The sequence below is a fragment of the Pongo abelii genome, chromosome 23, assembly GCF_028885655.2.
Source record: "Pongo abelii isolate AG06213 chromosome 23, NHGRI_mPonAbe1-v2.0_pri, whole genome shotgun sequence".
NCBI classification, from domain to species: domain Eukaryota; kingdom Metazoa; phylum Chordata; class Mammalia; order Primates; family Hominidae; genus Pongo; species Pongo abelii.
In genome coordinates, this window is record NC_085929.1 from 45,671,015 (window position 1) to 45,696,381 (window position 25,367).

Consider the following 25,367-nt stretch of genomic DNA (forward strand, 5'->3'; position numbering starts at 1 on the left):
TTTATCATCAGCAAACCCGCTCTAAAAAACAAGGAAGTTCTTGAAACAGAAACAGAATGATAAAAGAAGACATCAATCTGGAAACAGAAAGGAAGGAAGAAGGAAGAACATAGCTTAAAAAGGTTTGGGTAACCATGAGACTTCTCCCCTCATGTTTGATAGTTGAAGCAAAGATGATAACACCTTCCGATGTGGCTGTCAATGTATGTGGAGGAAATATTTAAGACAATTATATTATAAATGGAAGGGATAAAAGAACTTAAAGGGAGGTAAGGTTTATACACCTCACTGAAACTGGTAAAATGACAACATCAGTATACTGTGATAAGTTACGTATATATAATGTAATAACTAGAGAAACTACTAAAAAGCTACATTAAAATATACCCTTAAAAACACCATTGATAAACCAAAATGAAATCCTAAAGAATGTTAAAGTACTCCACAGGAAGGCCAGACAATGGAAACAGAGAAGAGAAAAAGAGAGAACAAGCCAACAAAAAAGAATTCAGCCCTAACATATCCATAATTATATTAAGTGTTAATGGTCTTAATATGCTAATGAAAGACAGAAATTAACAGAGCAGATTTTAAAACATGACCCAGTTAGATGCTGCTTGTAAGAAATTAACTTTATTTATGTTATGTTTTGTTTTTTGGAGACAAGAGTCTCTATCCTCCAGGCTGGAGTGCAATGGTGTGACCACGGTTCATTGCAAGCCCTGCCTCCCAGATTCAAGGGATTCTCCTGCCTCAGCCTCCTGAGGAGCTAGGATTACAGGCACCTGCCACCATGTCCAGCTAATTTTTGTATTTTTAGTAGAGATGGGGTTTCACCATGTTGGTCAGGCTGGTCTTAAACTCCTGACCTCAGGTGATCTGCCTGCCTCGGCCTCCCAAAGTGCTGGGATTACAGGTGTGAGCCACCATGCCCAGCTAGAAATTCACTTTAAGTATAACAATACAGGCAGGTTGAAAGTAAAAGGATCGTCAGACACAGTAGCTCACGCCTGTAATCCTGGCACTTTGGGAGGCTGAGGTGGGTGGATCGTGAGCCCAGGAGTTTGAGACCAGCCGAGGCAACATAACCAAACCCTCTCTCTACAAAAATTACAAAAGAATTAGCCAGGTGTGATGGTGCCAGCCTGTGGTCCCAGCCAGCTACTTGGGAGGCTGAGGTGGGAGGGTCACCTGAGCCCAGGAGGCAGAGGCTGTACTGAGCTGAGATCGCATCACTGCACTCCACCCTGGGCAATGGTGAGACCTGGAAAAAGAGAAAAAGAAAGAAGGATGGAAAGAAGGAAGGGAGGGAGGGAGGGGATAGAAAAATATGTATCATTGCTTGAGCCCAGGAGTTGGAGACCAGCCTGGGCAACATAGTGAGACCTCTTCTCTATAAAAAATTTAAAAATGAGGTGGGAGGATCTCTTGAGCCTAGGAGGTCCAGGCTGCAGTGAGCTGGGATCATGCCACTGCACTCCCACCTGGGTGACAGAGCAAAACCCTGCGAAAAAAAAAGATATGCAAATATTAATCAAAAGAAAGCAGAAGTAATACTATATTAATATCAGATAAAGCAGACTTCAAAGCAAAGACAATTACCAGTGGCAGACAGAACATGATATAATGATATAAAGTCAAACTACCAAGAAAACAGTAATACTAATGTAAGCACCAAACAATAGGACTGTAAAATACGTGAAGCAACCACTGATAGAACTAAAAGGAGAAATAGACAAATCCTCAATTATAGTTGAAGGCTTCATCAGCCTCTCTTAAAGAGAGGTGTACAAATCTTACCTCCCTTTAAATCATTTTACTCTCTCCTGTTTATAACATAATTGTCTTAAACATTTCCTCTACATACATTTGAGAGCCATGTCAGACAGCGTTATAATTTTTGACTAAACTAGCAAACGTGGGAAGAAAAGTCTACTGTATTTACCCAAACTTTTCATGCCATGTTCTTTCTTTTGTATGTTCCAAGATTCCTTCTTTTGTCATTTATTTTCTGTTTAGAGAACTTCCTTTAGTTTCTTTCTTTTTTTTGAGATGGAGTCTGGCTCTGTGACCCAGGCTGGAGTGCAGTGGCGTGATCTCAGCTCACTTCAACCTCTGCCTCCCGGTTCAAGCGAGTCGCCTGCCTCAGCCTCCCGAGTAGCTGGGACTATAAGCGCATGCCATCACACCCTGTAATTAATTTAAAAATTAATAAAAATAATTTTTTTATTTTTAGTAGAGATGGGGTTTCACCATGTTGGCCAGGATGGTCTCGATCTCTTGACCTCGTGATCCACCCACCTTGGCCTCCCAAAGTGCTGGGATTACAGACGTGAGCCACCGCGCCTGGCCCTCCCTTTAGTTTCCTTGGGGTTGCTTTGCTGGTGACAAATTCTCTTAGTTTTTCTTTATCCAAGAATGTTTTGATCTTCCCTTTATTGTTGAAAAACGAGACATAAAATCAGCAAGAATATAGAACAGCACATCAACTAATAGGAGCTGATCAACATTTATAGAATGCTCCACCCAACAGTAGCAGAATATACATTCTTTTCAAGTGTCTTTGGAATATATATCAAGATAGACTTGGACCATAAAACAAAACTCAGTAAATTTAAAATAATTGACATCACACAGACTATGATCTTAAGCCACAATGGAATTAAGGAATCAGCAACGAAAAGATAACAGAAAAATCTCCTAACACCTGGAAATTAAACAAAACATTTGTAAATAATCCACAGATCAAAGAGGAATTTTCAAAGGAAATCCAGAAATACATGGAACTGAATGAAAATAAAAATACAACATAGAAAAAATTTTAGAACACAACTAAAGCAGCGCTGATAGGAAAATAGAGCATTAAATGCATATATTATAAAAGAGGAAAAGTATTCCATCTTAAAATCCTAGAATAAGGCTGGGCACGGTGGCTCACGCCTGTAATCCCAACACTTTGAGAAGCTGAGGCAGGCACATCACAAGGTCAGGAGTTCAAGATCAGCCTGACCAACATGGTGAAACCCCATCTCTACTAAAAATACAAAAATTAGCAGGGCTTGGTGGCAGGCACCTGCAATCCCAGCTACTCGGGAGGCCGGGGCAGGAAAATTGCTTGAACCCAGGAGCCGGAGGTTGCAGTAAGCCGAGATTGTGCCGTGCCATTGCACCCCAGCCTGGGCAACAGAGGGAGACTCGTCTCAAAAAAAAAAAAAAGTCCTAGAAGAAGAACAAAATAAACTCAAAACAAGGAACTAATAGAGATAAGAACAGAAATTGAAAGCAGAAAAACAATAGAGAAAATAAGTGAAACAAAAGGTTTGTTCTTTGAAAAGATTAGTAAGATTGACAAGCCTCTAGCAACACTGACAAAGAAAAAGGGAAAGAAGACACAGATTACCGATATTAGGAATGAAACATGGAATACCCCTATAGACCCTTAACAAAAGGATAACAGGAAAATACGATGAACAACACTATATACATAAATTTGACAACTTAGATGAAATGTATCACTTTTTAGAAAAATACAATTACAACTCACCCAATATGAAACAGATAATTTAAATAGCCTGATACTATTAAGAAAAATGACTTTGTAATATTTTATTTTATATTACATTATTTTTTAAAGACAGGGTCCTCATTATGTTGCCCCAGCTGGAGTACAGTGGCTATTCACAAGTGCTATCATGGCACACTGCACTCTTGAACTCTTGGCCTCAAGCCATCCTCTCACTTCAGCTTCTCAAGTAGTGGGGACTATAGGCCTATGCCATCATGTCCAGCTACTTTGCAATTTTAAAACTCCCCCAAAAGAAGTCTTCAGGTGGCTGGGCGTGGTGGCTCACATATGTAATCCCAGCGCTTTGGGAGGCCAAGGTGGGTGGATCACCTGAGGTCAGGAGTTCAAGACCAGCCTGGCCAACATGGTGAAACCCCATCTCTACTGAAAATACAAAACATTAACCAGGCATGTTGGCAGGTGCCTGTAATCCTAGCTGCTCAGGAGGCTGAGGCAGGAGAATCGCTTGAACCTGGGAGGTGGAGGTTGCAGTTAGCCAAGATCACGCCACTGCACTCCAGCCTGGGAGAAAGAGTGAGACCCCATCTCAAAAAAAAAAAAAAAAAAAAAAAAGTCTCCAGGCTCAGAACACTGCCAAACATTTAATGAAGAATTAATACCAATTCTACACAAAATCAAACATTCACTCATGATAAAAACTCTTGGGAAAAAAATAGGAATAGAAAGTGAACCTCCCTAACTTGATGAAGAGTATCTATAAGAAACCTACAGCTAACATTAAACTCAATGATGAAAGACTTAGTGCTTTTCACACTCTTATTCAACATACTGCTAGAAGTTCTAGCCTGTGCAATAAAGCAAGAAAAATAAATGAGAGACATACAGATCAAAAAGGGAGAAACTGTCCCTATTTATAGATGATATGATTGTCCACATAGAAAATCCCAAGGAATTGGCTGGGCGCAGCGGCTCACACCTGTAATCCAAGCACTTTGGGAGGCCGAGGCAGGCAGATCACGAGGTCAGGAGATCATGACCACCCTGGCTAACACGGTGAAACCCCGTCTCCTACTAAAATACAAAAAATTAGCCAGGCGTGGTGGTGGGCGCTTGTAGTCCCAGCTACTCAGGAGGCTGAGGCAGAAGAATGGCGTGAACCAGGAGGCGGAGCTTGCAGTGAGCCGAGATCGCACCACTGCACTCCAGCCTGGGCAACAGAGCAAGACTCTGTCTCAAAAAAAAAAAAAGAACTGCTTAGGTATAAATCTTATAAAAAATGTAGACAAGGTTTGTGTGCTGAAAACTACACAATACTGATGAAAGAAATAAAAAATAAATAAATGGAGAGACACATCACATTAATAATTTTCCAAAACATAGTAAAGATTTTAATTCCTCCCAAATTGACATACAGATTTAATGTGCTTCCTATAAAAATTCCAGCAAGATTTTTTGTAGATATAGACAAGCATATTTCAAGACTTATATGGAAAAACAAAGGAACTGGAATCATTGGAACAAATTTTAAAAAGAAGAACAAAGTGAGAGAGATCAGTCTTCCTGATTTATTATATATGAGATGTGTAAGACTTATTATGTAATATATTTACAATAATCATGACTGTGGTATTGGCAGAGGGAGAGACACATAGATCAGGGCAACAGAATAGAAGACTCAGAAAAGACTCCACAAAGATATGCCTGGCTGATTTTTTGTTTTTATAATAGTATATATCAAATTCAGTGGATGAAAGACAGATGTTTTAACCAAGATTGTTGGAGCAATTGGACAACCATAGGCAAAAAGAAAAAAAAAAAAGGAACCTCAAACGAAGTCTCACACTTTACACAAAACAAACTCAAATGGATCATGAACTTAAAGTAAAATGTAAAAATATAAAACTTTCAGGAGAAAATATTTGAAATCTAGGGCTACGCATACAGTTCTCACACTTGACACCAAAATTATGATCCATAAAAGGAAAGACTGATACAATGGACTTCATTAAAATTTAAAACTTTCTCTCCATGAAAGACTCTGCTAAGAGGATGAAAAGACAAACTACAGACTGGGAGACAATATTTGCAAACCGCTTCCTGACAAAGAGCCTAGAACATATAAAGAACTCTCAAACCTCAACAGTAAAAAAAAAGAAAAAAATCCAATTAGAAAATGGGCAAAAGACACGAAGATACATTTCATCAAAGAGGGTATACAAATGACAGATAAGCACATGAAAATATGTTCAACATAATTAACCATTAGTGAAATGCAAATGAAAACCACAATGAGATAGCATTACACACCTATCAGAATGGCTGAAATAAAAAACCGTGACACCACCCAATGTTGGCACACTGGATCACTTACACATTGCTAGTGGGAGTGTTAAATGGTACAGCCACTCTGGAAAACAGTTTGCCAATTTCCTTTTTTTTTTTGAGACAGAGTCTCGCTCTGTCACCCAGGCTGGAGTGCAGTGGCCCGATCTTGGCTCACTGCAAGCTCCGCCTCCCAGGCTCACGCCATTCTCCTGCCTCAGCCTCCGGAGTAGCTGGAACCACAGGCGCCCGCCACCACGCCCGGCTAATTTTTCGTATTTTTAGTAGAGGTGAGGTTTCACTATGTTACCCAGGATGGTCTCGATCTCCTGACCTCGTGATCCGCCCGCCTCGGCCTCCCAAAGCGCTGGGATTACAGGCATGAGCCACCATGCCCGGCCACAGTTTGCCAATTTCTTTAAAAATTAAACGTGCAAGAACCATGCATACAACCCAGCAGTTGCACTCCTGGGCATTTATCCCAGGGAAATGAAAACTTATGTTCACACAAAAACCTGTATGGGAATGTTTATAGCAGCTTTAGTCATAATAGCTCAAAACTGGAAGCAACCCAGATGTCCTTCAACAAATGAAGAGTTAAACAAACTGTAGAACATTCAGGCGATGGAAAACTACTCAGCAATAAAAAAGAATGAACTGTTGATACACACGACTCCCAGATGACCCTCCAGAGAACTGCGCTGAGTGAGAAAAGCCAATCCCAAAAGTTTACACGCTGTATGCTTCCATTTACATAACATTCTATGTATTTATTTACAGACAAAGTCTGTCTCTGTCGCCCAGGCTGGAGTGCAGTGGCGCGATCTCGGCTCACTGCAACCTCCGCCTCCCGGGTTCAAGCGATTCTCCTGCCTCAGCTTCCTGAGTAGCTGGGATTACAGGCACCCACCACCATGTCCGGCTAATATTTGTATTTTTAGTAGAAACGGGGTTTCACCATGTTGGCCATGCTGGTCTGGAACTCCTGACCCCAGATGATCCACCCGCCTCGGCCTCCCAAAGTGCTGGGATTACAGGCTTGAGCCACCGCGCCCGGCCTATATAACATTCTTGAAATGACACAATTACAGAAATGGAGAACGGAGCCGTGGGTTGCCAGGTGCTGAGGAGGAGCCGGGCTTGGAGGGAAGTGGGCGTGGCCATAAAAGGATGCCTGGAGGGATCCTCGTGGTGACGGAAATGTTCCGAGTCGATGTTAATCTGGTTGTGACATCTTATTATAGGTTTGCAAGATGTTATTTACCATTGCAGGAAACTGGGTAAAGGATACACAAGATCACTCTGTGTTATTTCTTACAACTGCATGTGAATCCACAATTATCTCAAAATAAAAATTTAATTTAAAAAAGTTTCTCGAAGACAAGAAAAGATCTGATATTCTATATCCACAGTACAATTTAAACTGAAATCTGGCCAGGTGCGGTGGCTCACGCCTGTAATTCCAGCAATTTGAGAGGCCAAGGCGGGTGGATCACCTAAGGTCAGGAGTTTGAGACCAGCCTGGCCAACATGACGAAACTCCGTCTCTACTAAAAAATACAAAACTTAGCCGAGTGTGGCGGTGGGCACCTGTAATCCCAGCTACTTGGGAGGCTGAGGCAGGAGAATCACTTGAACCTGGGAGATGGAGGTTGCAATGAGCCAAGATCACGCCATTGCACTCCAGCCTGGACAACAAGAGTGAGACTCCATCTCAAAAAATAATAATAATAATAAATAAATAAATAAATTGAAATCTAAAAGGCTGGGCACGGTGGCTCACACCTATAATTCCAGCACTTTGAGAGGTGAGGCGGGCAAATTGCTTGAGGCCAGGAGTTGGAGACTACCCATGGCCAACATGGTAAAACCGTGTCTCTACTAAAAATACAAAGATTAGCCTCTACTCCCAGCTACTTGGGAGGCTGAGGCAGGAGGACTGCTTGAAACCGGGAGGCAGAGGTTGCAGTGAGCCGAGGTCACGCTACTGCACTCCAGCCTGGGTGACAGAGTGAGACTCTGTCTCAAAAAAAATTGAAATGTGGAAATGTGGCTAAGAGTCTCTCTTTTTTTGAGACAGGGTCTCCCTCTGTCACCCAGTGTGGAGTGCAGTGGCCTAATCACAGCTCGCTGAAGCCTTGAACTCCTAGGCTCAGACGTTCCCCGGCCTCAGCTTCCCAGCAGTCTTTGCTGTAGGCAGCTTGAAGGATTCTCATTGGCACAGAAGATTAAACAATGCCTTTCCATTTTAATAAATATCTGCAATCAAAATAAACAATGTTCAGTCAGAATCACCTTCTTCTTCCCCTCCCTTTAGCCTCCACTCCCTGAAAGCTACAGAGGATGCCCAGCTTCCACAGACCGAGCTGCTGCCGAGAGCATCCAGACGCAGCCAGGGAGCCAGGAACCACTGCCATCATCTTGGAGGAAACTCAGAGAATGGGAACTGGAGCCAGACGCTAAAGGCAGGCAAATGTTTGAAATGTTGAAAAGGGGCTGGGCGCAGTGGCTCATACCTAGTAATCCCAGCACTTTGGGAGGCCGAGGCGGGCAGATCACCTGTAGTCAGGAGTTCGAGACCAGCCTGGCCAACATGGTGAAACCCCGTCTCTACTAAAAATACAAAAATTAGCCAGGTGTGGTAGCAGGCGCCTGTAATCCCAGCTACTAGGAAGGCTGAGGCAGGAGAATCACTTGAACCTGGGAGGCGGAGCTTGCAGTGAGCCGAGATTACACCATTGTATTCCAGCCTGGGCAACAGAATGAGACTCCGTCTCAAGGAAAGAAAGAGAGAAAGAGAGAGAGAGAGAGCGGGCAAGAGAAAGAGAGAAGGAAGGAAGGAAGGAAGGAAGGAAGGAAGGAAGGAAGGAAGGGCAAGCACGGGAGAGAGAGAAGGAAGGAAGGAAGGAAGGAAGTAGAGAAAGAAAGAAAGGTTGAGAAGGAGGAACTGTTGTTGATAACAGAAAATATAAACTGGTGAGCCTGACATCAAGCCCTGGCCGACTTCCAGGGTGGGGGAGGACACAGAGGGTCTGAGAGGACCAGGGTGGGTACCTAAGTCACCAGGAACCCACATGGGTTCTCTAAGAAGCAGTTGTGGTGGCTGAACATTTGGGTCTGTCCAGGGCCACCTGGCTGGGAAACACAGGGAAAAGCCAGGAACCCTGGATATAAATGTTGCTACAGCATTTGAACATCACTCTTGGACATTCTTGTGCTCAGATAAAAAATCAGGGCTGACCGGCGCCTAGCTTGGTGGAGGGGAGGTATAGCTGATTGAATACACGAGACCAAATTGTGGGGTTGGCTTGAAAACTGTCAGGATGGGCCACGTGTGTTGATCCACGTGGGACTGCACAGATGCTCCCCGTGGGTTCTTACTGTAAAACCCCTGCGTCTGGGAAATGCTTCGTCTTCGTGGCACAAACTGTTCCTCTGTTCCTTTTGTCTCCAAGTCCCCTATTACTCCAGAAGTCCTTTCTCCCAAGCCTTTTTTTATTTTCCTTTTCCTTTTTTCTTTCTTTCTTTTTTTTTTTTTGAGACGGAGTCTCGCTCTGTCACCCAGGCTGGAGTGCAATGGCACAATCTCAACTCACTACAAACTCTGCCTCCTGGGTTCAAGTGATTCTCCTGCCTCAGCCTCCTGAGTAGCTGGGATTACAGGCAACTGCCACCATGCCCAGCTAATTTTTGTATTTTTAGTAGAGGCAGGGTTTCACCATGTTGGTCAGGTTGGTCTCAAACTCCTGACCTCAAGTGATCCACCCGCCTCGGCCTCCCAAAGTGCTGGGATTACAGGCATGAGCCACCGCGCCCAGCCATCCCAAGCTTTTTCTCTGGATCCTGGAGCTAGAGAAGACCTCAGAGAATGATCTGATGCTGCCCAGAAACCACAAAGGTGGAACATAGTGCATCCCTGTTTTACAGACAAGGGAGGGGACTGATTCTTAGGGAAGGGAAGTGACCTGTCCTATCACAGGATTAGAACCCAGGTGTCAGCTCTCCACCCATCTTCACTTGGTCAAAGTCGGAGGAAAGGGGGCATTCAGCAGCACCAGGAGGGAATGATAACCAGGCTTCCCTGTCCAGCGCCCTCCCGCCATCCCCGCGGCCATGGCCCAGTTGAGATCTTCCATATCTGGGACATGCAGTCAGTCATCATTGATCCATCCATCTGTGTTGGGAGCCTACTGTGCATCAGGCACTGTTCTAGATGGCGAGGGAAGAGCGACGAACGCAACAGACACAGAGGTCCTTGCCACGGTGCTCCTAGCCTAGCTCGAGCAGCCAGTGCCCCGCCCCGCCTTCCCTTCATCCACAGCCTCTGTGGCCTCCTGGTTGCACTCCGAGGGTCCTATTAACCTCCGGAGGCCAGGAGGTCTGTGAGTTTGGGCCTCGTATTCAGGAAAGATCTACTTCAACTTTCAAGATTTTGTAGACCCAAACACGGGTCTACAAATGGCCGTTGCATGGTAGTTGTGTCAGAAGTGTTAGTTTGATCCATGTAAAATATTTAGAATACAGCACAGCTTTGCTACCCCTATTTGATATTTCTTCACGCTTTCAATATAACCGAGCCTTATGCACCTGCTCCAGGTAAGCACCCTGTCCTGGCTGTGACTTAGTGGCCCCCTTGGGTTGGGGCAGCTTTCATGAGCTCATGCATTTTATTTATTTTTATTTTTATTTATTTTTTCATTTATATTGTTTGAGACTGTCGCCCAGGCTGGAGTTCAGTGGTATGATCTCGGCTCACTGACACGGCTGCCTCCTGGGTTCAAGTGATTATCCTGCCTCAGCCTCCCGAGTAGCTGGGATTACAGGCACCTGCCACCACACCCTGCTAATTTTTTTCTATTTTTAGTAGAGATGGGGTTTCACCATTTTGGCCAGGCTGGTCTGGAACTCCTGACCTCAGGTTATCCACCCACCTCAGCCTCCCAAAGTGTTGGGATTACAGGCGTGAGCCACTGCGCCCGGCCAGAGCTCATGCATTTTAAAGGTGAGAAAACCAAGGCATGTCTTCTCCCCCTCCCCCAGCTCAGCCCCCCAACAAAACATGCACAGATGCACACAAGCATACACACATGAACACTTGTCTGTGCACACATGCTGACAGTGCACACACACATGCACATGCACGCTGGCCAAGTGCACACAGTCCCGACCCAGACCCTGGCTGTGCCCTCCCGTGAGTCAGAGGGTGACTCACAGGCACCTCCCTCCTCTCTGATCTTCAGGGTAGGGGAGAGACGGTAAAAGGGAGAGGGAGAAGAGATGTATCAAAGCCAAACCTAAGAAAGTGACTTTGGGTCCAGCTGGGGCCTGAGGGACAATCAGGGTCAGGGCCGGGGATCCAGGGTGTCCTGCCTGTGCCAGCCCGGAAAACAAGGCACGTCAGCACCAAGTCACCAAGGCCCTCCTCCTCTCACAACCTCCCCTCCCTGTGGGCTCTTCCCCTGCCTGCTGGACCCAGGTTCCAGCTGGAGGGGAGGAAGCCACTAAGATGCAGTGGGGGAAAGTGACGCCCTCACAAACATAATACCATGACACCACACCCCTGGGACACCCCCCACTCACCACCCACAGCCTCCCAGTGGCTTCGTGGGGGATGTGGGTTGTTCAGACTGCAGCCAGCAACCACCAATAACCACCTGGCCCGAACACTTCCCTGGCCTAGATACGAAGTCTTCAAATACCCAGGCATTTCTTTTTTTTTCAGGTGGAGTTTCGCTCTTGTTACCCAGGCTGGGATGCAGTGGTGCGATCTTGGCTCACCGCAACCTCCGCCCCCCGGGGTTCAAGCAATTCTCCTGCCTCAGCCTCCCGAATAGCTGGGATTACAGGCATGCGCCACCACACCTAGCTAATTTTGTATTTTTAGTAGAGATGGGGTTTCTCCATGTTGGTCAGGCTAGTCTCGAACTCCTGACCTCAGGTGATCTGCCCGCCTCAGTCTCCCAAAGTGTTGGGATTACAGGCATGAGCCACCGCGCCCAACCTATGCTTTTTTTTTTTTCAGCCTCAATCACCTGGGCTCAAGTGATCGTCCTGCCTCAGCCTCCCAAGTAGCTAGAGTTACAGGAATGTACCACCACGCTGTCGTTTTTTTTTTTTTTTGGTTGTAGAGATGGGGTTTCTCCATGTTGCCCAGGCTCGTCTCAGACTCCTGGCCTCAAGCAATCCACCAGCCTTGGCCTCCCAAAGTGCTGGGACTGAAGGCATGAGCCACTAGGCTCAACCTTCACTAGGTTCTTTACATTCAGCCCCTGAGAAGGTTGTGTCGACAGAGTGGGAAGAGTCACTTGGCTTCACAGACGGAAGCCTGGAAGGGGCAAGGCAGGATTTGAAAACCAGGGAGGGGCTGGGGGTTCTGGACAGCTGGCTTCCAGAGGATGGACGCCAGGTCACTGCTGATTTTGGTGGTCATGTTAACTGTACCCCACCCAGGCCGTAACCTCCATGGAGTGAGTGGCAGGTGTACTGGGAGAGCTGGGGGTCTGGGGTCAGGACTGCTGGGGGTGGGGCGACCTGGGCAAGTTGGCACCCCACCCCGCCTCAGTTTCCCCATTTGAGGAATTTGCCATTGCTGACTCTTCTGAAGCTCTGTTATACCAGGACTCAGAAAAGAAAATGAGGGTACCCTGAGGCTGTCTGCAGGTGGGCTGACTGATAGGGGGACCTCTAAGGATGCTGCCCCCTGTTCCCCTGTTGCTGCACTGCCTCAGCTGCCAGGGAAAGATGCCCAATGTCCCCATTTCCTCAAAGCCCCCTCCTCATGGGAGAAGCCCCCTCCTCATGGGAGTCCTCCTCTGGGCTGAACCCTGGACTCCATTCTCCCCTCCTCTCCTGGGGGGCTGGGAGGGAGGTGAATTGGGCCTGACCTGAGACTCCTGGGGAGATGGGGCTTGGAGAGTAGGGTCAGCCCTGGGTCTGGAAGCTTCTCCCTAGCAGTGCCCAGCTGCTTCCCAGGCCATAGACAGGTGGCCTGGAGCAGGGCTGGGGCAGGCCTCAGGCGGCCCCCACACCCCTACTTCCGCCTTGAATAGCAGAAACATTCCTACATCTGTCATGGGAAGACGGCCAGCTCTGCCTTCACCCAGGAAACCAAACATTCCCACTGTGCTCAGCCTTCTTCCCACAAAGTATCAGGGCGTTCAGGGCACCCCACTCCACCCCATGGCCAAGGGGCAGGTGTGTGGGAGAAGCCCCCCAAGACCTGAGACCTCAGCTTCTGCTGCAGATGCCTGCTCCCTTCCTACACACACACACACACACACAATACTGCCAGCAAAACACAGACATACTCACAGGTGCAAAAGCTCCCAGCCACACCCACAGACAGCTGTACACACATGAACACACAGCGGTCACTCACCACAGACCCACAGAGAAGGGGGGGCAAACATGCACACACAGTGTTGTTTCCTGCAGCTGAGCTCCCAGAGAACAGAGATCCTGGCCCACTAGTGCTGGCGCACAGTAGGTCTGCAGTGAGTGCCCTTCGGCACCTACCACCTTTGAACCTCAGTGTGAGGGGTGTATTTCTCCATCCACTCCCTTGCCCTCTTCCGCCTCTAGGCTGTGAGTTTCCATGGACAGGATCCTTGTCCGGGGCACAGCCACATCCCCAGAACGAACACAGGACTTGGTACCTAGCAGGTACCATCCCACAGGCTCATGGTCCTGCTGTCACTCCTCCAATTGCTCGAACCAGCTTCCAAGTCACTGCCTGATTCTTCAGGAGAGGAGAGGTGGTCTTGCCATCCTGCCAGAACCCAGGGCACCCAGCCCCTCCTCTCTCACGCACTCAAAGGCGCCACTATCTGACCCTTCACCCCTGCACCCTCATCTCCCCAGCCTGCCCCGCCCTTCTCCCAGGACATGGTCCTGCCTGTCCTGCCTCCTGCCTTCTCCCACACGCTCACTTCTCTGCCGCAGTCTGGCCAGCCTCAAGGTCAAGTTCACTGTGCCAGGTGTGAGGGTGAAGAGGACACCCTCAGTCCCTGTCTCAGGGAGCACAAGGCAAACAGGCAATGACAACCTAGGGTGGAGACGAGTGCTCTGATGAGGGGACGAGGGCACGTGGGCAGCTGTGTGGGTCCGAGGAGGGGATACACAGTCTGTGGCCTCGCTTAAGGAGGAGAGACAGCTGGGCTCCAGAGTTCGAGCACTTAACCAACCATCATGCTGCCCTCCAACTACGTCTCCTGCCCCAGAAACAGGTGAGGGAGCAGTGAGGCCTGCCCAACAGCTGGGCCCAGGACTCTGCTGTGAAACGTGCCTCTTGTTTTGTTCTCTCTGGCTGAAGTTTATTTCTTCCTCATTCAAGGGAGCCCTGGCCTCCGGGAGAAAGGCCACATTAGTCCTCCTCAGCTGAGGCCTTCACAGTCTACAGAGTAATTTCACAGCCCCTGGCTCCTTTAATCCTCACAACAGTCTATGGGGACAGATGTCTCTGCTTTCATTTTCTTTCTTTCTTTTTTTTTTTTGAGACAAGAGTCTCCCTCTGTTGCCCAGGCTGGAGTGCAGCGGTGCAATCTTGGCTCACTGCAACCTCTGCCTCCCGGGTTCAAGCGATTCTCCTGCCTCAGCCTCCTGAGTAGCTGGGATTACAAGCGTGTGCCACCATGCCTGGCTAATTTTTGTATTTTTAGTAGAGATGGGGTTTCACCATGTTGGCTAGGCTGGTCTTGAACTCCTGGCCTCAAATAATCCACCCGCCTCAGCCTCCCAAAGTGCTGGGATTACAGGCGTGAGCCACCTCACCCACCCTACTTTCATCTTCTAGATGGTGGGAAGCTCAGAGAGTTGTAAAAAGCCAGATAAAAGCAAACATTTACTCGGCTGTGTGGCAGTGAATTCTGTAGGAATGTGTTTGGTGGCAGGTCAAAGAAAAATCCAATTTATAGTGGTTTAGGGAAGAAAAATAGGCATTAATCTTTCTTCCATAACAAGAAATCAAGAGGCAGTAACACTTGCCTTGATGATGGCAGGGCTGGAGTTCCTGTAATCTCTTCGTCATCCTTATCATCTCATTACTACAGAATGGCTGCTGACCCACCAACTGTCACATCTGCATTCAAGGCAGGGAGAAGGGAAACAAGGAAAGGGCTGTCTCCCTGGAAGTCTCTGTCTTCTGATGAGGATGAGTCCCCACTGTCACCCTCCCTGCACACCCCACAGACTTCCTCTCATGTCTCATTAGTCAGAATGCCGTTATATGGCCACACTCAGACCCACCATCGGTCCAGGAGAATCAGATGCCCAGGACTGATGAGACCAGCCTCCGGCACTGCGATCACAGCATTTCAGCTGGTTCCATAAGCAGACCAGGGCGCTGTTTGGCAAGAAAAATAAAGAGGGATGGCTGCTGGGCAGGGTCTGCCCTCCCAAAAATTGCCACAGGAAGCAGTTCCCATGCATAGTCCCATTTGATCCTCACACAATCTCATAAAGCTGAGGCGATTCTCTGCCAATTTAGCAGACAAGACAAAGCTAGCAAACGGCAGAGCTGGCACCTAGACCCAAACCTGGGTTCCTCACCACCCTGCTGCCTGCAGGTCACCAGAGGCCTCAAATGCACGGGGCTGCTGCCGGGTGTCAGTTACATCCGCCTCACCTGCACCTGCCGTCTCTTGGCTCTGAGTGTGCAGGTCAGGGTACTTGAGTGCCCAGGTGCTGACAGGTGACTGCACCATGCAGAGCTCCATGTGGCTGCTGTGCACTGGAGAGCTTTGGCCAGAGCTATGGGCTGAGCCCCTGCCATTTATTTGTTCCTTCATCCGTCCAGTGTCTGCAGGCCCCAGGCACCAAGGCAGGCCTTAGGAGGTGCAGGCACAGATCCTGACCTCAAAGACAGACTTTGGCACCCAGTGCCTTCCTAATTCAAGGAAATCTTGGGTAGAATGTTTGAATGCATTCGGAGAAGAAAAACCTCACTTCTGGCCAGAAGAGCTGCAGGAGCAGGTTTTTTTTTTCCTTATTTCTTTCTCCAATTTTTTATTGTATTTTTGTTTGTTTGTTTGTTTGAGACAACGTCTCACTCTATTGCCCAGGCTGGAGTGCAGTGACATGATCTCGGCTCACTGCAACCTCCACCTCCCAGATTCAAGCAGTTCTCCTGCCTCAGCCTCCCGAGTAGCTGGGACTATAGGCGCCCGCCACCACGCCCGGCTAATTTTTGTATTTTTAGTAGAGACAGGGTTTCGCCATGTTGCCCTGGCTGGTCTTGAACTCCTGAACTCAAGTAATCTGCCTGCCTCGGCCTCCCAAAATGCAGGGATTACAGGCGTGAGCCACCGCGGCTGCACTTACTGTGTTAAAACACACATAACATAAAATTTACCATTGTAAGCCAGATGCAGTGGCTCATGCCTGTAATCCCAGCACTTTGGGAGGCTGAAGCAGGCAGATCACAAGATCAGGAGTTCGAGACCAGCCTGGCCAATATGGTGAAACCCTGTCTCTATGAAAAACACAAAAATTAGCTGGGCGTGGTGGCGTGTGCCTGTAGTCCCAGCTACTCAGGAGGAAGAGGCAGAAAAATTGCTTGAACCCGGGAGATGGAGGTTGCAGTGAGCCGAGATTGGGCCACTGCACTCCAGCCTGGGCGACAAGAGTGAGATTCCATCTCAAAAAAAAAATGTACCATTGTAACCATTTTAAGTGTGCAGTTCCTGGTATTAAGTACATTCATAACGTTGTATGACCATCACCCCCATTGTCTCCAGAACTATTTTCATTTTGTAAAACTGAAACTCTTTGTATCCATTAAACGCTAACTCCGCATTTCCCCCTCCCAGCCTCTGGCAACCACCATTCTACTTTTTGTCTCTATAATTTTGACTACTCTAATTATATCATATGATGGAATCATACAGCATTGGCCCTTTTGTGAATGGCTTCTTTCACTTAGCAGAATGTCCTTAAGGTTCTTCCATGTTGCAGCATATCCAGGATTTCCTTCCTTTTGAAGGTTAAATAATATTCCATTGTATGTTGATATAGTTTAGATGTTTGTCCCCTCCAAAATCATGTGGAAATGTAGGCTGGGTGTGGTGGCTCATGCCTTTAATCCCAGCACTTTGGGAGGCCGAGGCAGGTGGATCACTTGAGGTCAGGAGTTCAAGACCAGCCTGGCCAACGTGGTGAAACCCCATCTCTACTAAAAATACAAAAATTAGCGGGGCATGGTAGTAGGCACCTGTAATCCCAGCTACTTAGGAGGCTGAGGCAAGGAGAATTGCTCGAACCCAGAATGTGGAGGTTGCAGTGAGCTGAGATCGTGCCATTGCACTCCAGCCTGGGCAAAAAGAGTGAGACTCCATCTCAAAAAAAAAAAAAAAAAAAGAAAAAAAGAAAGAAAGAAATGTAATCCCCAGTGTTGGAGGCGGGGTCTGGCGGGAGGTGTTTGGGTCATGGGGCGGATCCCTCATGAATGGTTTAGCACCATCCCCTTGGTGATGAGCGAGTTCGCACAAGATTTGGTTGTTTAAAAGTCTGTGGCACCCGCTGGGCACGGTGGCTCACGACTGTACTCTCAGCACTTTGGGAGGCCGAGGTGGGCAGATCACGAGGTCAGGAGATCGAGACCATCCTGGCTAACACGGTGAAACCCCGTCTCTACTAAAAATACAAGAAAGTAGCCACATGGTGAAACCCCGTCTCTACTAAAAATACAAGAAAGTAGCCGGGCGTAGTGGCGGGCGCCTGTAGTCCCAGCTACTAGGGAGGCTGAGGCAGGAGAATGGTGTGAACCCAGGAGGCAGAGCTTGCAGTGAACCAAGATCGCGCCACTGCAGTCCAGCCTGGGCAACAGAGCAAGACTGGGCGACAGAGCAAGCCTCCGTCTCAAAAGAAAAAAAAAATTAAAAAAAGTCTGTGGCAACCCCGCCCCCAACTCTCTCGTGCTCCTGCTCTCACCATGCGACGTGCCTGCTCCGCCTTTGCTTTCTGCCGTGATTGTAATGTCTGTAAGGCCTCACCAGGAGCAGACGCTGGCGCCATGCTGGTACAGCCTGAAGAACTGTGAGCCAATGAAACCTCATCTTTATAAATTACCCAGCCTCTGGTATTTCTTTCTAGCAATACAGAAATGGACTAACACATATGTATCCATTTATATGCCACATTGTGTTTCTCCATTCATCTTTCGGTGGACACATGGGTTGCTTCCACTTTTTTTTTTTTTTTTTTTTTTTTTTTGAGACAGAGTCTCGCTTTGTCACCCAGGTTGGAGTGCAGTGGCGCGATCTTGGCTCACTGCAACCTCCACCTCCCAAGTTCAAGTGGTTCTCCTGCATCAGCCTCTTGAGTAGCCGGAATTACAGGTGCCCGCCACCACGCCCGGCTAATTTTTGTATTTTTAGTGGAGACAGGGTTTCACCCTGTTGGCCAGGCTGGTCTCGAACTCCTGACCTCAGGTGATCCGCCTGCCTCAACCTCCCAAAGTGCTGGGATCACAGGCGTGAACCACCGTGCCCGGCCGTGCTTCCACCTTTTGGCTATTGTGAATTATGCCGCTGTGAACCCGGGTGTGCAAATATTTCTTCGAGACCCTGTTTTAAGTTCTTTGGGGTATCTACCCAGAAGTGGGATTGCTGGGTCATATCGTAATTCTGTGTGAATGTTTTTGGGGAACCACCCTGCTGTTTTCCACAGTGGCTGCACCATTTTACATTCCTCCAGGGGCGGTTTTCTAGTGAATTTGAGGTTGACTTTGAAGATAGTGAAGTATAGATGTGGAGAAAGGCATGGCCTGGATATGGAGGAGGACGGCAGGTGACAGGCGGGGAGGCTTGGGAGGAAGAAGCCTCCCCAGGCTGACCACAGAGGGTTTTGCATGCCTTGTTGGTGAGTGTGAGCCTCGCCCGGGGTCAGAAGCCATGGAAGGTTATGCAAGGGAGTGGCTTGACTACTGTGCGTCAAGAAGCCTAAGGGGGCCGCAGAGAGTGACGTGGCCCATAGTGGGATAGTCCGGGGTGAGGAGAGGGAACCCCAGAGGAGTTTCTCAATGGTTGGGTCAAAAGAGAGTGAGGACCCAAAACCAAGACCACAGAAGGAAGAAGAAAGGACAGTGAACATGGAGCTGGGTCAGCAGGGCCCGGGCTGCGGTGAGGCAAGCCAGGCCCCCACCCAGAGCACAACATTTTAAAACAAGACAGGATCTGACAAAGCCAAGATTAGAGTGAGGCGAGCGAGGCATTGTGTAAGTGCTCGTTTTAGCTCCTGTCTTGAAGTGAAATTTTGAAATTTTGGCTCATGGTAAATTTTCTTTCTTTCTTTCTTTTTTTTTTTTGAGTTAGAGTCTCGCTCACCCAGGCTGGAGTGCAGTGGTGCAATCTCAGCTCACTGCAACCTCCATCTCCCAGGTTCAAGCAATTCTCCTGTCTCAGCCTCTCAGGTAGCTGGGATTACAGGCGCCCACCAACACATCTGGCTAATTTTTGTGTTTTTAGTAGAGATGGAGTTTCACCATGTTGGCCAGACTGGTCTCAAACTCCTGACCTCAAGTATCTGCCCACCTCGGCCTCCCAAAGTGCTGGGATTACAGGCGTGAGCCACCACGCCTGGCCTAGCTCGTGGTGAACTTGTTTGCATTAATTTTGATTTCTTAAAATACTGCATGAGGCTGGGCGTGGTGGCTCACGCCTGTAATTCCAGCACTTCAGGGGGCTGAAGCAGGCAGATCACTTGAGGTCAGGAGTTTGAGACCAGCCTGGCCAACATGGCAAGACTCCGTCTGTCCTAAAAATACAAAAATTAGCCAGGTGTGGTGGCACGTGCCTGTGGTCCCAGCTACTCAGACAGCTGAGGCACAAGAATCATTTGAACCCAGGAGGCGAAGGTTGCAGTGAGCTGAGCTCACGCTACTGCACTCCAGCCTGGGTGACAGAAGGCGACTCTGCCTCAAAAAAATATATACATATTGCATGAAATGATAACTTATTTTGATCACTGAGAATTTTTGGTGCCCCTTTAACCTTTGCACCTGGGGCAGGTGTCTCACCCTTAGTCCTGTCCCCACAAGACATGTTCCATCACCTAACAACATGAACTGAGTGCCCATGGTGTGTCTGCAACTGAGCTAGGATCTGGGAATCCAGTCATAGGTAAAACAGCTACACACTTCTTCATCCTTAAATGTATAGCCAAAGAGATCCTAAGTCAGAAGGGACAGCTATCTGGGCAGGCAGCCTCATCCTGTGCTTAGCTGGAAGAAATAGAAGAAACGTGGTACAGAATGAAAGACATTCCACTTACGTTTCGTTGTTTTGACCACACACTGTCTGAACCGCACCTTGTAGGCTGTGGACCCAGGGACCACCCCCCGCCCGCCCACCTAGAAACTAAAAATCCCCACTACGCCCTTTCTCAGACACAGCTGAAGTCTGTGAGGCTCACCAATCAGGCACACCAACTCAAGATTGAACAACAAAATTAGTGCCGCAAAGAAGCAGAGCGTCTCCCTGGCTGAGCCGTGGAGCCACAGCGCCCAGTGCTGGGTATTCAGTTGGAAGGTGCCAATCACAGGGGCTGCAGTGTCAAACAGGTGTTCAGAGCACTGACCTCAGGCTGCATCGGAGAGGATTGATCCTGTTTGCATACCAGAAACCCAGGTCTCCAAGCCTGCTCAGCAATGCATGAGTCACCTGGAATTCTTTGAATATCCTTTTCAATATCCATTCTTTGAACATCCGTTTCTTCATAAGTTAACCGGAGCTGGTTTCTGTTGCCTGCAACTGAGAACCTTGCCTTATATAGAAGTTGGTGTCAGGAGTGGTTACAGGCAGTGGATGTTGGAGGAAGCTTGGAGAAGCTGGAATTGGTTATCTGGACAGCTTGGGGCTGAAGTCAGTAAAAATTCAGCACATCATAAGGGCTCAGATCTGGAAGCCCATGGCGTGCAGGGGAAGCAGAATGTCAGATTTGCCACCTGGAGTCACAGGCAAGGAAGAGCCCGTTGAAAACAAAGCTTCATTGAGAATTCATTGCCTTATAAAAGAATGAAAGGAATGAGGAATTAGACTGAATGGGCTCTCACAGCACTGTACTGTTAGAGATGCAGAAGCCTGTCTCCTAAATTCCTAAATTCTTGGGTCAAGACCCAGATCAAAAACTGAGGACTTCTGGGCCAGGTGCAGTACCTCATGCCTGTAATCCCAGTACTTTGGGAGGCCGAGGCAGGAGGATCACTTTTGCTCAGGAGTTTGAGACCAGCCTGGGCAACATAGTGAGACCCCCGTCTCTACTAAGTAAAGACCCCATTTTTACTTGTTTCTACTAAAAAGTTTAAAAATATATATATATCAGCCAGGCATGGTGTGTGCACCTGTAGTCCTAGCTACTTGGGAGGCTGAGGCGGGAGAATGTCTTGAGTCCGGGAAATCGAGACTGCAGTGAGCTTTGATCACACCACTGCACTCCAGCCTGAGTGACAGAGCAAGAACCTGTCTTAAAAACAAAAATAAAAATAAAAATAAAAAATAAGGGAAGAAAGAAAACGAAGGACTTCTATGACTGCAGTAAAAATGTTTCCTAATTCTCACTGTCGTAAGACTGAGGCAGCCAAAAATGAAACTCAAAACTCGAGCCTACAGAATGGTAAATTACATCATGAGTGACGCCATGGCCTCACTAGCTCTAGGGAGGATTCTGGCTGATTAGAACGCCCTGAACCCTCACTCCCCGCCGAGTCCCCTTGCCAGCTGAGCAGCCCCTCTTCACTATCTGATGCGGCTGGTCCTGCCGAAGCAGGGACCCTGTAATCACCCTCATGTGGCCCCCATCCTTAGAGTCTTCAGCTGGAGTCAGGTGGCAGGAGGCCCTGAGGGGCGAGATTAAATAGCAGTCTCCAACCAAAACCTGTGTAGAATGTCATTTCCTATCATCAGACATCTGGGGGAGATGTGTGAGTGGGTTCTGAGGACACACGCCAAGGAGGAGAGAATGCAGCTTTGGATGGGGCTGAATGTATCCATGCTGCTCCACCAACAGGGGGCCCTGCATCCAAGGTGCCAACTTCATCAACGGGGCGGGGTGGGGGGGGCCCTGATTGTTTCTACTGCTGCTTTGTAGGCTGGCAGGTGAAGTGAAGGCCAACGCAGAGGTTGCCCCCCCACCTGGAGATGACAGAGACGCCAAGGCATGACAGAGCCAGAGGAGTGGACTGAGCATGGATGACCCTTTACCACAATGCCTGAGGGCCCAAAGTACCGGCCCTACACCCACACGGCAAGCCACCTTGCAGAGGGCCCAACGACCTTCAGAATGTCTTAGTGTCCAGGGAAGGTGTCTGGCCAGTGTCCTGCGTCTAGATTTCTGGAGTGGAAACCAAGACCTGAGATGGCAGAAGCCCGAGGCGGCAGTGACTGCCAGGGGTGGTGTGGGTGCATCACTGTCACAGGCACAGGGCAGGGTGTGGTGGCTCATGCCTCTAATCCCAGCACTTTGGGAGCCCGAGGAGGGTGATCACCTGAGGTTAGGAGTTCGAGACTAGCCTGACCAACATGGCGAAACCCTGTCTCAACTAAAAATACAAAAAATTAGCTGGGCGTGGTGGCAGGCGCCAGCTACTTTGGGAGGCCGAGACAGGAGAATTGCTTGAACCCAGGAGGCGGAGGTTGCAGTGAGCCAAGATCGCACCATTGCACTCCAGCCTGGGTGACAAGAATGGAACTCTGTCTAAAAAATAAAAATTAAAAAAAAAACAAAAAACAGGCACAGGACCAGGTCACTGTCCCAACAGCCTGACCAACAGGGATTAGTCAAATATAAATAATAAGAATATAAATAATAAGTAGTAAGAGCTATTTATGACAAACCCACAGCCAATATCATACTGAATGGGTAAAAACTGGAAGCATTCCCTTTGAAAACTGGCACAAGACAGGGATGCCCTCTCTCACCACTCCTATTCAACATGGTGTTGGAAGTTCTGGCCAGGGCAATCAGGCAAGAGAAAGAAATAAAGGGTATTCAATTAGGAAAAGAAGTCAAATTGTCCCTGTTTGCAGATGACACAATTGTATATTTAGAAAACCCCATTGTCTCAGCCCAAAATCTCCTTAAGCTGATAAGCAACTTCAGCAAAGTCTCAGGATACAAAATCAATGTGCAAAAATCACAAGCATTCCTATATATCAATAACAGACAAACAGAGAGCCAAATCATGAGTGAACTCCCATTCACAATTGCTACAAAAAGAATAAAATACCTAGGAATCCAACTTACAAGAGATGGGAAGGACCTCTTCAAGGAGAACTACAAACCAGTGCTCAATGAAATAAAAGAGGACACAAACAAATGAAAGAACATTCCATGCTCATGGATAGGAAGAATCAATATCGTGAAAATGGCCATACTGCCCAAGGTAATTTATAGATTCAATGTCATCCCCATCAAGCTACCAATGACTTTCTTCACAGTATTGGAAAAAACTACTTTAAAGTTCATATGGAACCAAAAAAGAGCCCACATTGCCAAGACAATCCTAAACAAAAAGAACAAAGCTCGAGGCATCATGCTACCTGGCTTCAAACTATACTACAAGGCTACAGTAATCAAAACAGCACGGTACTGGTACCAGAACAGAGATATAGACCAATGGAACAGAACAGAGGCCTCAGAAATAACACCACACATCTACAACCATCTGATCTTTGACAAACCTGACAAAAACAAGAAATGGGGGAAGGATCCCCTATTTAATAAATGGTGCTGGGAAAACTGGCTAGCCATATGTAGAAAGCTGAAACTGGATCCCTTCCTTACATCTTATATAAAAATTAATTCAAGATGGATTAAAGTCTTAAATGTTAGACCTAAAACCATTAAAAACCCTAGAAGAAAACCTAGGCAATACCATTCAGGACATAAGCATGGGCAAGGACTTCATGACTAAAACACCAAAAGCAATGGCAACAAAAGCCAAAATAGACAAATGGGATCTAATTAAACTAAAGAGCTTCTGCACAGCAAAAGAAACTACCATAGGAGTGAACAGGCAACCTACATACAGAATGGGAGAAAATTTTTGCAATCTACCCATCTGACAAAGGGCTAATATCCAGCATCTACAAAGAACTTAAGCAAATTTACAAGAAAAAAAACAAACAACTCCATTAAAAAGTAAAGGATATGAACAGACACTTCTCAAAAGAAGACATTTATGCATCCAATAGACACATGAAAAAATGCTCATCATCACTGGTCATCAGAGAAATGCAAATCAAAATCACAATGAGATACCATCTCATGCCAGTTAGAAAGGTGATCATTAAAAAGTCAGGAAACAACAGATACTGGAGAGGATGTGGAGAAATAGGAACACTTTTACACTGTTGGTGGGAGTGTAAATTAGTTCAACCATTGTGGAAGACAGTGTGGTGATTCCTCAAAGATCTAGAACTAGAAATACCATTTGACCCAGCAATCCCATTACTGGGTATATACCCAAAGGATTATAAATCATGCTACTATAAAGACACATGCACACGTAGGTTTATTGTGACACTATTCACAATAGCAAAGACTTGGAACCAACCCAAATGTCCATCAATGTTAGACTGGATTAAGAAAATGTGGCACATATATACCATGGAATACTATGCAGCCATAAAAAAGGATGAGTTCATGTCCTTTGCAGGGACATGGATGAAGCTGGAAGCCATCATTCTCAGCAAACTATCACAAGGACAGAAAACCAAACATCGCATGTTCTCACTCATAGGTGGGAATTGAACAATGAGAACACTTTGACACAGGGTGGGGAACATCACACACCAGGACCTGTCGTGGGGTGAGGGGCTGGGGGAGGGATAGCATTAGGAGAAATACCTAATGTAAATGACGAGTTGATGGGTGCAGCAAACCAACATGGCACATGTATACCTATGTAACAAACCTGCACATTTTGCACATGTACCCTAGAACTTAAAGTATAATAAAAAATAATAATAATAATTAAAAAAGAAAAAACAGGCACAGGACCAGGTCGCTGCCCCAACAGCCTGACCAACGGGGATTGGTGGATCTAATGGATCACAAGTTCCCAAGGGCAAAAATGGATGGGACCCTACAAGGACCTGTGGCTTTTACAACCAGAAAGGCCTGGGTTTGGTAAACAGGGGTCTGACTTGAGACCCCCTCCCTGACTGTCCCCTGGACAGAGGCACGCAGTCCCACCCCCAGTCCCAGACCCGAGTTAGTTTGCAAACCCAGACCTCCCTCAATGAAGGAAGACCTGACGTTACACCTGGAATCTGCGCCGTGAATCTCCCCACAGGGGGACTGTGGACTTGGTCATTTACCACATTTACAGGAGAAATAACTGTGTACCGGGAAGCTGGTGGTGGGGGTGAATCTTGCTGAGCCCTTGTTTCCCTTGTTTCTTCATCTGTAACAGGAGGACTGGAAGTGAGGCAGGAGGCAGGACTCGACACTGGACCAGATTGAGGACTAGCTAAAACAGGGAAGAGGCAAAAGCACCTCTCCATAAGACACACCCTCCAGTGTG

The 25,367-nt window shown here is 47.4% G+C and overlaps 1 long non-coding RNA gene across 1 annotated transcript; it reads right to left on the reverse strand.

Annotated features, from left to right (window-relative positions):
• Nucleotides 1–613: 613 nt before the first annotated feature.
• LOC129052664 (uncharacterized) lies at nt 614–25,367 on the reverse strand. The gene is made up of 4 exons (XR_008517766.2): nt 25,190–25,367; nt 20,420–20,845; nt 1,946–2,190; nt 614–1,504 (listed from the first exon to the last, which is right to left on the reverse strand). It is a non-coding gene; the product is annotated as an uncharacterized LOC129052664 (long non-coding RNA).